Source organism: Lathyrus oleraceus, chromosome 5, assembly GCF_024323335.1.
Source record: "Lathyrus oleraceus cultivar Zhongwan6 chromosome 5, CAAS_Psat_ZW6_1.0, whole genome shotgun sequence".
NCBI classification, from domain to species: domain Eukaryota; kingdom Viridiplantae; phylum Streptophyta; class Magnoliopsida; order Fabales; family Fabaceae; genus Lathyrus; species Lathyrus oleraceus.
Window position 1 is genome coordinate 347,425,745 of NC_066583.1, and position 11,256 is coordinate 347,437,000.

The window sequence follows — 11,256 nt, forward strand, 5'->3', positions numbered from 1 at the left end:
AGTAGGAAACACTGCCCATAAGTAGCTCTACTAGCAAGTACTTGGACTATTAATTGATTACGTGAATTACATTCGACCCTGTCTTTATTAATTAAATTTATTTCTTTACTTTACTTTTCATTGCATAGTCCAAAAAAACACCTATTTTGATTGCCTTTGATAAACACCATAACAATAGGTAATGATAGATTGACACTTGGTCTCTGTGGATTCGACAATCTTTTATATTACTCTGACGTGTTCGTATACTTGCGAAAAACACCGCATCAATGCACAAGGGTACTGCTTCTCCCCCTAAATCTGTGCAATACAAACATCTCCTTTAATAATAACAACACCTGTAACCACAGCACCTGTAAACATCACCTATGCACCACATCAGACATCCCCTTTGACATCTGTAAACAGAACAGTATTCTGTCTTACATCAAACACATCTCCTTCAATAATAGTTGTTCATCTGTTCAGCTACATCAGCACATACATCTCCACAACAGCTCCTCATATTTAACTGCTTCCACATCAACACTTCTCCCCCTTTTTAGTCAAAATTGACCAAAGGTGACCAATTAGACAAAATAAATGTCAATTAGCCTAGCAGAGAATGTCAGATCATATGTTATAACATTAAAAATGTTAAAACATAATTGTTAGGAGATACAAACCATCATCATACACATTTGTGATAACTGAGATAATGAATAAATCCATGGAACTCATTAAGAGCCCAAAATATCACATAAAGGCATCAGTAAGGACTGCCACAAATTACACATATTTCAAAAAAATAAAATCTTCAGCATCCAAACAGCAGGGGGACCAGCTTCCATAACAGCACACATAACAGCCACACCAGAACAGTCTTCATCAGCACACAATCTTTAACACAGGGGGAACCATTACCACTTACTCTGAGGAAGAAGTATCATCTTCACCTTCAGAATCAGAGCTGCCACTAGATTGAGCATTGGACCTCTCACTTGAGGTATTGGCATCTGAATCCTTGGTCTCACCAGCCTTCTCCATCTCTTCCTTTTCTAGGCTACCAATAAGAACCTCCAAAGCCTCTTTTCTTGCCTTGGTAACCCTTATACCATTATCCAGTTCCTTGCATGTTTCCTTTAATTGATCAATCAAGCTACCTTGAGATGCAGGATCCTTTTTGGCAGATGTCATGACAATATCATTGACATGACTTCCCTCAAACAGCTTGTAGTGAATGGATAGTGGGGGCTTTCTTCTGCTTGGAATGTCACTTGTATTAAGAATGCCTGGTTGCTGGCTCAAGATAATACCACAAATGATGGATGGGAAGGAAATTGGCAGCTTCACTGCATTTGTGGAAGCATGTCTGACAGTTTGATCAAACATAAACTTTCCAAAGTCAAAGTCTATCCTGGTTCCGATAGCGTGAATGATTCTTCCAAGACCACTGGAGATGGTTGAGATATGATTAGTAGGCACCCAGTTGGCTGAACCAATCTTGTGCAAGATGGCATATTTGACAGTTAGCTTGCCAACTGATAGGTGATTCCTACTAGGCCATTCCTTAATTTGGCCAACTGTAATAGTCCTACAGACCTCATTGTCTGTAGTATCTAAATCCACTCCTCCATCAGTTCCTCTCCCTAGGAACTTGTTGATTATGGTAGGGGAGAATCTCACACATCTACCTCTTACAAACACCTTGCAAAATTCCCTGCTGCTCTTTTCAGAAATATCCTCAGGGATATTCACAACAAATTCTTTTACTAACCCCTCATAACATTGGGGTAAATCAACAACTGTCTTCATCAGTCCAGCAGCCGTAATCAATTCCATGACTTCCTTCACCTCAACAGCCTCTTTTCCCAGCTCTCTTTCAATAGCTACCCTCCTCTGAATGACAAACTTCCATTTGGCAGCACCATCTTCTAAATGAAAAGAGATGTTATCTAAGTGCACAACTGCAGATTTGCCTGGAGACTTCTTAATAGCCTGCTTTTTAGCAGGGGAGATGTCTGGGACATCGTCTTCGACATCCTCTTCAGAGTCAGAACTCTCTCTTTCTTTCCTCTTCCTAACCTCAACCTTACTCCAATATTTGGAGGGTCCTACACCAGCAACCTTTTTCACTCTTCTTGCTGTCCTCATTTCAGCCACAGTCTTCCCTTTTCTGGTCCTCAGTTTCTTTGCTACACTTGGTTTCACCAGATGAACCAAGGTGTCATCTTCTTCCTCAGAACTTTCTTCCTTCAGATCAATATTATCCTCAGCAGTTTCATGAGACACACTGTCGCATCGTGCGAAAAACCGGCGGGAAAGAAAGAACAACAGAGCCGCCACCGTGCGTTATTTATCCCAAAAGAGGGAAAGGAAACGCTCAGAGTAAACCTGGAGAAGAACATGGTCTCGCGACCAAAGAGTATGGGTTCGGGAGTCGGGTATGCGAAGGGAAGGTATTAGCACCCCTACGCATCCGTAGTACTCTACGGGATCCACGCACAAAAGGAAGGAAAATGGTTGCTAAACACTGCTCAAATACTCACACACACTGGCTGAAAGAAACGCAAGAGACTAACTGAAACTGAACTCGGCAGGATGTCGCATCCTGGGCCTACTTAGTCTATCAGGCATAGACATCAGAGTCGAAGTAGTTCGGACTGGGGAAACGACACATGCTCGCTAGGATATCGCATCCTATGCATACGTATCTTCTCGGACGAGAGAAGAATCAGAGCATTCGTAGCTCGGCTGACACGCACACAAACAAACACAAACACAGGCAAACGTGGAGCCTGAATGCCAATCACTGGACTTACATCAGCATCCAAACCAAAACACACACCAGAAGGCAAACATGGAGCCTGAATGCCAATCACTGGGCTTACATCGGCATCCGAACCAAACACACGCACACTTGAACCTAACTGCCACTCGATGGACTTACATCAGCTTCCAAGCACACAACAACACAACAAGTTGATAGGGAGTCGGGGACTCGAGCCTATAACTGTCAGACAACACACAAAAGAAAAGAAAAGGTGCCCAGAGAGATCAGCTCAATCTCCTGCCTACATACTTCATCTGGTATGAAGATCAGGGCGATGTAGTTCCCCTACGGAGGGATAAAGGACTAGCCTAACCAGATAACAGAGGGAGACACAACTAGGGAGACTACGACTCGAGCCTAGATGTTATCGTGCAAAATCAACCCTAAGTTAAGGTTTCTAGCTAACTGGCACAAGGGCCAACCTATCCTAAGCATGGCTCACACAGGAAGCAAGCCACACACACTTAACTTGCACAGGAAGCAAGCCAAGCAAAACCTAACTTGCACAGGAAGCAAGTCTAAACTAATCCTAACTTGCACAGGAAGCAAGTCAAACAATCCTAACTTGCACAGGAAGCAAGTCAAACAATCCTACAAGCACAGATAGCACACACTATACACAAGCAAGTGGCTCAAACAAGGGTTAGGTTTTAGTCGAGGGGTCATATCAACCTCAACAAACAAACCTCTGGAATGGGGTGAGTGTTGCTCTTAACCTTGCCATTGAGGGGCTAAGGTGAAGCAGATGAAAGGAGATGAGGGGTGTGCCTCATTGCTTCTATCCCTGACCTGGGAGAGCATTTGACAAGAATGTGTGGGTTCAGAAAGTGGGAACCCTTCTACACATTTAAAACTGACTCAACTGTACAATTGTACAAGATCTTGGGTTTGTATCTGCAATGCATCAACACAGTGGTGTGAGCAAAGCAGATGACACACTGAATAGTGGGGGATAGATTGCATATCCCTACCTTCCACCAATTGCCTCTTCACTTAGGAGGTCTTTGACTCTATGCAAGGACAAAATTAAACATCCGCAAACATTGCCTCTTAAGGAGGACTTCAGACAGCTGCCTGGCCAAGTAACAGGCCAGGTCTTCCAGACTACATGAAGTAGAAGAGACATACCTCAATGCAAATTGCTTATACAAGCAAAGCAAAGCAAAAAGTTCACAAGGAACTAAGCAACTAAAGCACCTGAAACAGTCAAGCAGATGTTAATGTGCAACTTCAAACAAAGCAAACAGAAACAGACACCAACAGTCAATTAGGGGCACATGGATGTGCAAGGCACAAGGCTTAAGGCATGTGAGCCAAGCCACCTACAAAACAAAGAGGTTAGACAATGATACTTGAGTAAGCTCAATCAAAAGAATTGGTCTTAATGGCCATTTGATGGTCAACCTGAAAACACAAGCTCAAAGGTGAGTAACAGGACCACTAGGGCAAGCCTAGGGTCAAAAATGGATGAGAAAGTTAAAACAGCAAAGGGCAAGTATCCAAAATCATGTTCAAGCAATTAGGAAACACAACCAATTGGGTTCACATCCATATCAATCACTATCATCATTTCATGAACCATTTAGGTCAAAACATGGCAAACAGAAGCTCATAGAAGTCAACAGCAAGACTTGCATCAAAAGCAAACTTAGACATTTCCAAAAATCACCAAATAAATCATGATCAAACCTAACACATAGCATGGTAAGCATGTCAAATTTCATCTCATTTGGACAAGTGGAAGGCAGTCAATGAAAATCAGAAAGTCAAGGCAATTTTGAACATGCTCAATGAAGTCAACCAAACATGCATCAACTTAGAAAAATCATAAATCAGAGATGGCATATGATAAATGAATGGGACTAAAACCATGGCAAAGATGAGGATGTCTAGTTATCTCATGTAAAATTTCATGTCCATCTAATAAAGTATGAGAATTTCACAAATGAAATGGGAACAAGTGTCACACAAGGTCAACATTTGACTAGGCAGGGAAGAAAAATCTCAAACAAATGGAAAATAGTTCAATTAAATCCAAGAAAATTCACAAGTCAACTAGACATACAAGAGTAGGTTCATGCAAAATTTGGGGTCATTTGGATGTAAGGAAGCATGGTAATGAAAATCATGAAGTTGGACATCAATGGTGTGACACAAATTGTCACACCCTAATTCAAAAAATCATAACTCACAAACCACAAATGATAAATGCACAAACTCTACACCAAAATCACCATGAATGTGTCTAGTTTAAGCACAAAAAATTTGGGAGTCATTGGATACATTCTCATCATTTCACAATTGATTTGGCAAAGTGTACAAAAATTGGTCACATGTCACAAACCCTAGCAACATTTAAAAACCACTCATCCAAAAATTCTGGAAAAATAATGATAAAAGAGTAGAGATCATGATGAATACAACACAAAAAATCCCATTGAATTTGGGTCAAAAATGAGCAAGTTATGATTTTTGCAAGATTGGTAATTAAAATGTGAAATTAATTTGGATTAATAAAGCAAGAATGGCAAAGTTGTAATTCCATAATCCACTTAATTAAACACGGTCGTTTTGGCCATAAAATGAAATGTTTTGATTGGTCAATGAGTTTCAGGCCATGCATACGAAAATGGGGAAAATCTGGGCAAATTGGGATTAGGGTTTTACTGTTCATCACCATCCCCAAATCATGATTTCACAAACTTGCCCAAAAACCAAAATTGAATATATGGAAATGATCAGCATGGCAAGGTCAACATGAATCCACCATTGATTTCCATTAAAACCACACACAAGTCAAGAATCGAGCAGAAACACATTTTAACACCAAATTTCAAAACAATATATCTTCATGAATAAGCATTCATTTCAAGAAGTAAAAGCATCATGACAACCAGCATAGAAAGACCTTTTGAAAGCATATACCAATTTGACAAAAGAGGGAGGTCGAATCCATACCTATTTTTGAAGCAGAATGAGAAACAGTGTGGTTTTGGCCTTTTAATGGTGAGACAGATGAAGCAAAGCCTTCCAAGTGTTGATTGGTTGAAGAGCTTTGGCTTGTGGATGCTTGGAATGAGCTCAAACTTGGATTGCCATGGAAGATGTCCCTTTAAAACAGCATTTAGAAGAGTTGCTTCCAGTTGTGAAAAAGTGATTGCAATGAGCTTAGAAAGGTGTTTGGATGATGTTTAAGCAAGGCAAAGTTCAACCCCTTTGGAAGTTTTGGACTGTTGTTTGAGAAATGCACAAAGGTGAGGTTTCTTAGGATGAGTGAGTTTCAGTATGCCAATGAGTTTTGATGGATGCTAGTTGTGTCTACAAGTGATAGAAAATGCTGATAAAATACTGTATCCAGCCAGGCAAGGTTTAGTCTTTAGGGTGTTCTTGTTGACTGTTTTAGAAATGCAAAACAAAGTGAGTTTTCAGGATGAGGGTGCATAATGAATTTGCCTTGGCCAAAATGGTTTATGAGGCTGCAATTGGTTTTTCATGACAGGAAAATGATGGAGGATATGGTCAAGCCAGGCTTAGTTCCTTGAGTGTTTTAGACAGTTTTGGAACATGGCCAAAATGAGTTTCTCATGAGTGAAGTTGGTTTGTGTTTGTTGGTTAGGTTGGCTGCTGTTGGTTTAACATGATGAAGAGATGTGGAAACAACAAAATGCCATGCTTCAGTTCTTTTGGCTTTGGGACAGACTTTTGACAAATGCCAAGATGAGATGATGTTTAGAAAAATGAATCAAGTTTTGGTGGTCTGCTACTGCTCTTTCATGATAGCAAGTGAGGTTTGATGTTCTCAAGCTAGGCCATGGTTTGTTCATTGGAAATTTGGGCTGCTTTTGGTAAATGCATCAAAAGTGAAGCTTGAGAAATGTGAAGTTGATTAGAGGCTGCTGCTACTGGTTTATTTTGATGGCAGGAAATGCAGTTTGGATGGTATCAAAGCCAGGCTTAGTTCATTTTGTGAGTTTTGGAATGATTTGGTAAATGCAAGGAGAGGGGTTTTTAGGTTCTTTTGACAGAAAAATCTTCAATGCAAAATAACAAGGTGTGTTTTGAGAATGCTGTATGCAGTTGGTTATGTTGGCCAGGCTTGGCAAATGATGAAAAGTTGAGTGAACAAAACTGCTGTGTGCAGTACCAAGCATGGCAGGAAGTATGGTGTTTTTTTGACAGAAAATTAGGAATGCAAAGCAAGGTGAGTTTTCATGAGTGAACCATCCTTCTTCTGCTGTCAAAAAAATGGCTGCTAAATGTGTTCAACATGACAGAAATATCATGAATACTAATCTGCTGTCCTGTGGTAAAAGCATGGTTTATGGATGTGGTAGGATTGCATTTGTCCTTTTGTTCCAAAATTCAAGCAAGTAGTGAATGGCCCCTTGTTTTGCTGGTTTTTGGCTGCATAATGAAGCTTCAAACTGACAGAGAAATGATGCACAATGCTGCTAGAAGTACCAAACATGGCAAGGTACATGGGAGTATGGAGTAGCATAGTGTAACTTGTACTTTTCTTCCAATTCAAGCAACCAAGTATGGATTCACATGTACTGCATAAAATGAGCTTGCAAACACATTCTAAATGATATTCCTGAGCTGTTCCAATTGGCCAAATGGTAGAAAAAGGTTTATATCAAAAAGTCAAACATTGGTCAAACTTGCATTTAAATGAAATAGGTCAAAAAATGCCATTTTGATTGGTGAAGTTTTGGCTCATGAAATTTATATTTTTGGAAAGAGGGGATCAAATGTGACTTGTAGGAAAAAACCCCACCAAAATTGGCCAAACGGTTTGAGAGATATGGCCTTTTGAAGTTCAAGATTTTCTGAAATCGATTCGATCATAACTTGCCAACCACACATGGGAATTGAGAGTTCTAGGACTTTTTGGAAATGGGAGAACAAGATCTTCAACTTTCATGTTGGGCAAAAATTCATTTGAGGCTTGTATCAAGATATAATTTTGAGGATCAAGACTTTCCATTTATGGCAGGTTTCAGTTACAGGCCCAGTTTCCATTTTTGGAAATTTTTGATCTGGCTTCAAATTCTTCCATGATGGTGTTTGACATGATATATGAGGACTATTTGGCCATGAATGAGCTCTCACAAACCAATTCCAATCATCAAATCACTGATTAAATGGACAGTTGACCAACAGTTGACTTTTAGGGTTTCTGACTAATTGTGCATTGACTGATGACTTCCAAACCCTAATTCCTTGAGACCTTGACTTCAAATGATGTCCCAAGTTGTATGAACTCTTGATTATTGATCATGGTGCCCAAATTCCACAAGAATGACCAGCATCCACTGCTTTGACTGACAGTTGACTGTCTAGGGTTTTTTGACTGTCTGTGTATGAACTGATGACCTCTGAGCCTTCAACCCTTGACATGAACACTTCAAATGGACCTCCAAGTCATGTGAACTTGTTGGACAAGCCCTAAGGCCTTAGCCTAATGAGAATTGTGCTTGCTAGCTTGATTGACTGATCTCCTGACCAGTTTGACCTAATTTCTTGATTGGCTTGCACTTGAGGCAAATGGGACAATGCAATGCTATGCAGTGGACCATGATATGCTATGACCTAATATGAAAATGTATGTACAATGCTAGGTGCAAATTTGAGGTGCTACAGCTGCCCCTATTCAATCAGCTGGGAACCCGAATGGATGAGAGCAACGGCTGTCAGACTTTCAGGGTAAACAGGGATTGAATACCAAGAACCGTAGAATTTGCACAATACAGGGATCCAACAATGGAAACGTCCACTGGGATTTGATATTTATTACCGGGTATATATTTTTTGGGTTTTTGTCTTTTGGTTTTCAAAGGGTATGGCCACATTCAGACATCACAACGATGACGAATGGGAATAGAAATCACAACTAGATGCCAACGGACAACTAGGAAAAACTCGACGTTTACCAAGACCAACGGAGAGGTAACCAGACATTAATGAATGACTGGGAGGGATACAAACATACGTCAACGGACGAGATGGGAAAAAACTCAACGTTTACCAAGACCAACGGAGAGGTAACCAAACATTAATGAATGAATGGCAGGGATACAACCATACGTCAACGGACGAGATGGGAAAAAACTCAACGTTTACCAAGACCAACGGAGAGGTAACCAAACATTAATGAATGAATGGCAGGGATACAACCATACGTCAACGGACGAAATGGGAAAAACTCAACGTTTACCAAGACCAACGGAGAGGTAAATCCACGTGGGGACAGGTACAACTAGACGTCATAGGACGAATAGGAAAAACTCGACGTTTACCAAGACCAACGGAGAGGTAAATCCACGTGGGGACAGGTACAACTAGACGTCATAGGACGAATAGGAAAAACTCGACGTTTATCGAAACCAATGGAGAGGTAACCAACTGGGGACGACCAGGAAAAACTCGACGTTTATCGAAACCAACGGAGAGGTAACCAGACATTAATGAATGACTGGGAGGACTCGACCAGACATCAACGGATGAATGGGAGAAAACTCGACGTTTACAGACATCGGAAGATGATGTTTACAGACACCAAAAAGATTGACCAGACATTTACAGATGAATGGGAATACTCGACGTTTACAGACATCGAAAGATGATGTTTACAGACACCAAAAAGATTGACCAGACATTTACAGATGAATGGGAATAAGAGAAACACAACCAGACGTCAACGGACGACTGGGAAAAACTCGTCGTTTATCGAAACCAACGGAGAGGTAAGTCCACATGGGGAGGGTACAACTAGACGTCATAGGACGAATAGAAAAAACTCGACGTTTATCGACACCAACGGAGAGGAGGATTACTTCACTAGGGAAGAAGGACACAACCAAATCATCAACGGATGATCGGGAAAAACTCGACGTTTATCGACACCAACGGAGAGGAGAGTACTTCACTAGGGAAGAAGGACACAACCAAATCATCAACGGATGATCGGGAAAAACTCGACGTTTATCGACACCAACGGAGAGGAGAAATACTTCACTAGGGAAGAAGGACACAACCAAATCATCAACGGATGATCGGGAAAAACTCGACGTTTATCGACACCAACGGAGAGGAGAATACTTCACTTGGGAAGGAGGACACAACCAAATCATCAACGGATGATCGGGAAAAACTCGACGTTTATCGACACCAACGGAGAGGAGAATACTTCACTTGGGAAGGAGGACACAACCAAATCATCAACGGATGATCGGGAAAAACTCGACGTTTATCGACACCAACGGAGAGGAGGAAACTCTACTGGGGAGAGTGAACACAACCAAATTATCAACGGATGATTGGGAAAAACTCGACGTTTATCGACACCAACGGAGAGGAGAATACTTCACTTGGGAAGGAGGACACAACCAAATCATCAACGGATGATCGGGAAAAACTCGACGTTTATCGACACCAACGGAGAGGAGAATACTTCACTTGGGAAGGAGGACACAACCAAATCATCAACGGATGATCGGGAAAAACTCGACGTTTATCGACACCAACGGAGAGGAGAATACTTCACTTGGGAAGGAGGACACAACCAAATCATCAACGGATGATCGGGAAAAACTCGACGTTTATCGACACCAACGGAGAGGAGAATACTTCTTCGGTCTGAATACCGGAAAATTGGCCTTGTGCCATGAGTACATCGACCTGATCGTCGGAAACTCCTTCGGTCTGAATACCGGAAAATTGGCCTTGTGCCATGAGTACATCGACCTGATCGTCGGAAACTCCTTCGGTCTGAATACCGGAAAATTGGCCTTGTGCCATGAGTACATCGACCTGATCGTCGGAAACTCCTTCGGTCTGAATACCGGAAAATTGGCCTTGTGCCATGAGTACATCGACCTGATCGTCGGAAACTCCTTCGGTCTGAATACCGGGAAATCATAAGTACATATTATCTATAGCCGTCAAAACGTAGATAATACACTCGCATGGAAGATTATCCATAACCGGGTTGTAGGTTGTTAAATGAATAATCGACCGAAAAGACAGGCATCTGGGTACCAGACTAGGTATGCAAAAGATGACCAATCAACAGGGGATAAAGCTGCTAACTCGGAGCAAGTATCCAAAAGGAAGGGGAAGACCCAATGGGGACAATACTGCTTGATCAAGGCAAGTATCCAGAGGGGAAAGAATATCAATATCACAAACCGGATACTGATAACTGCAAAGAGGGGATTACATCTACCGGTTAGTAGGTAGAAAACCACGGAGAGGTAACCAGTCATGCATAGGATGAACACAAAGGGTTAACTCCAACGAGGGGATGAAAGTGGGATTTTACAACTACCAGCTTGTAGGTAGAAAACCACAAAGATAGGACTTACAGCTACCGATTTGTAGGTAGAGGCCAACAAATTCCGCTGAGGATGAAATGAATGAGTGTCGGTTAGTGAGCGACTATT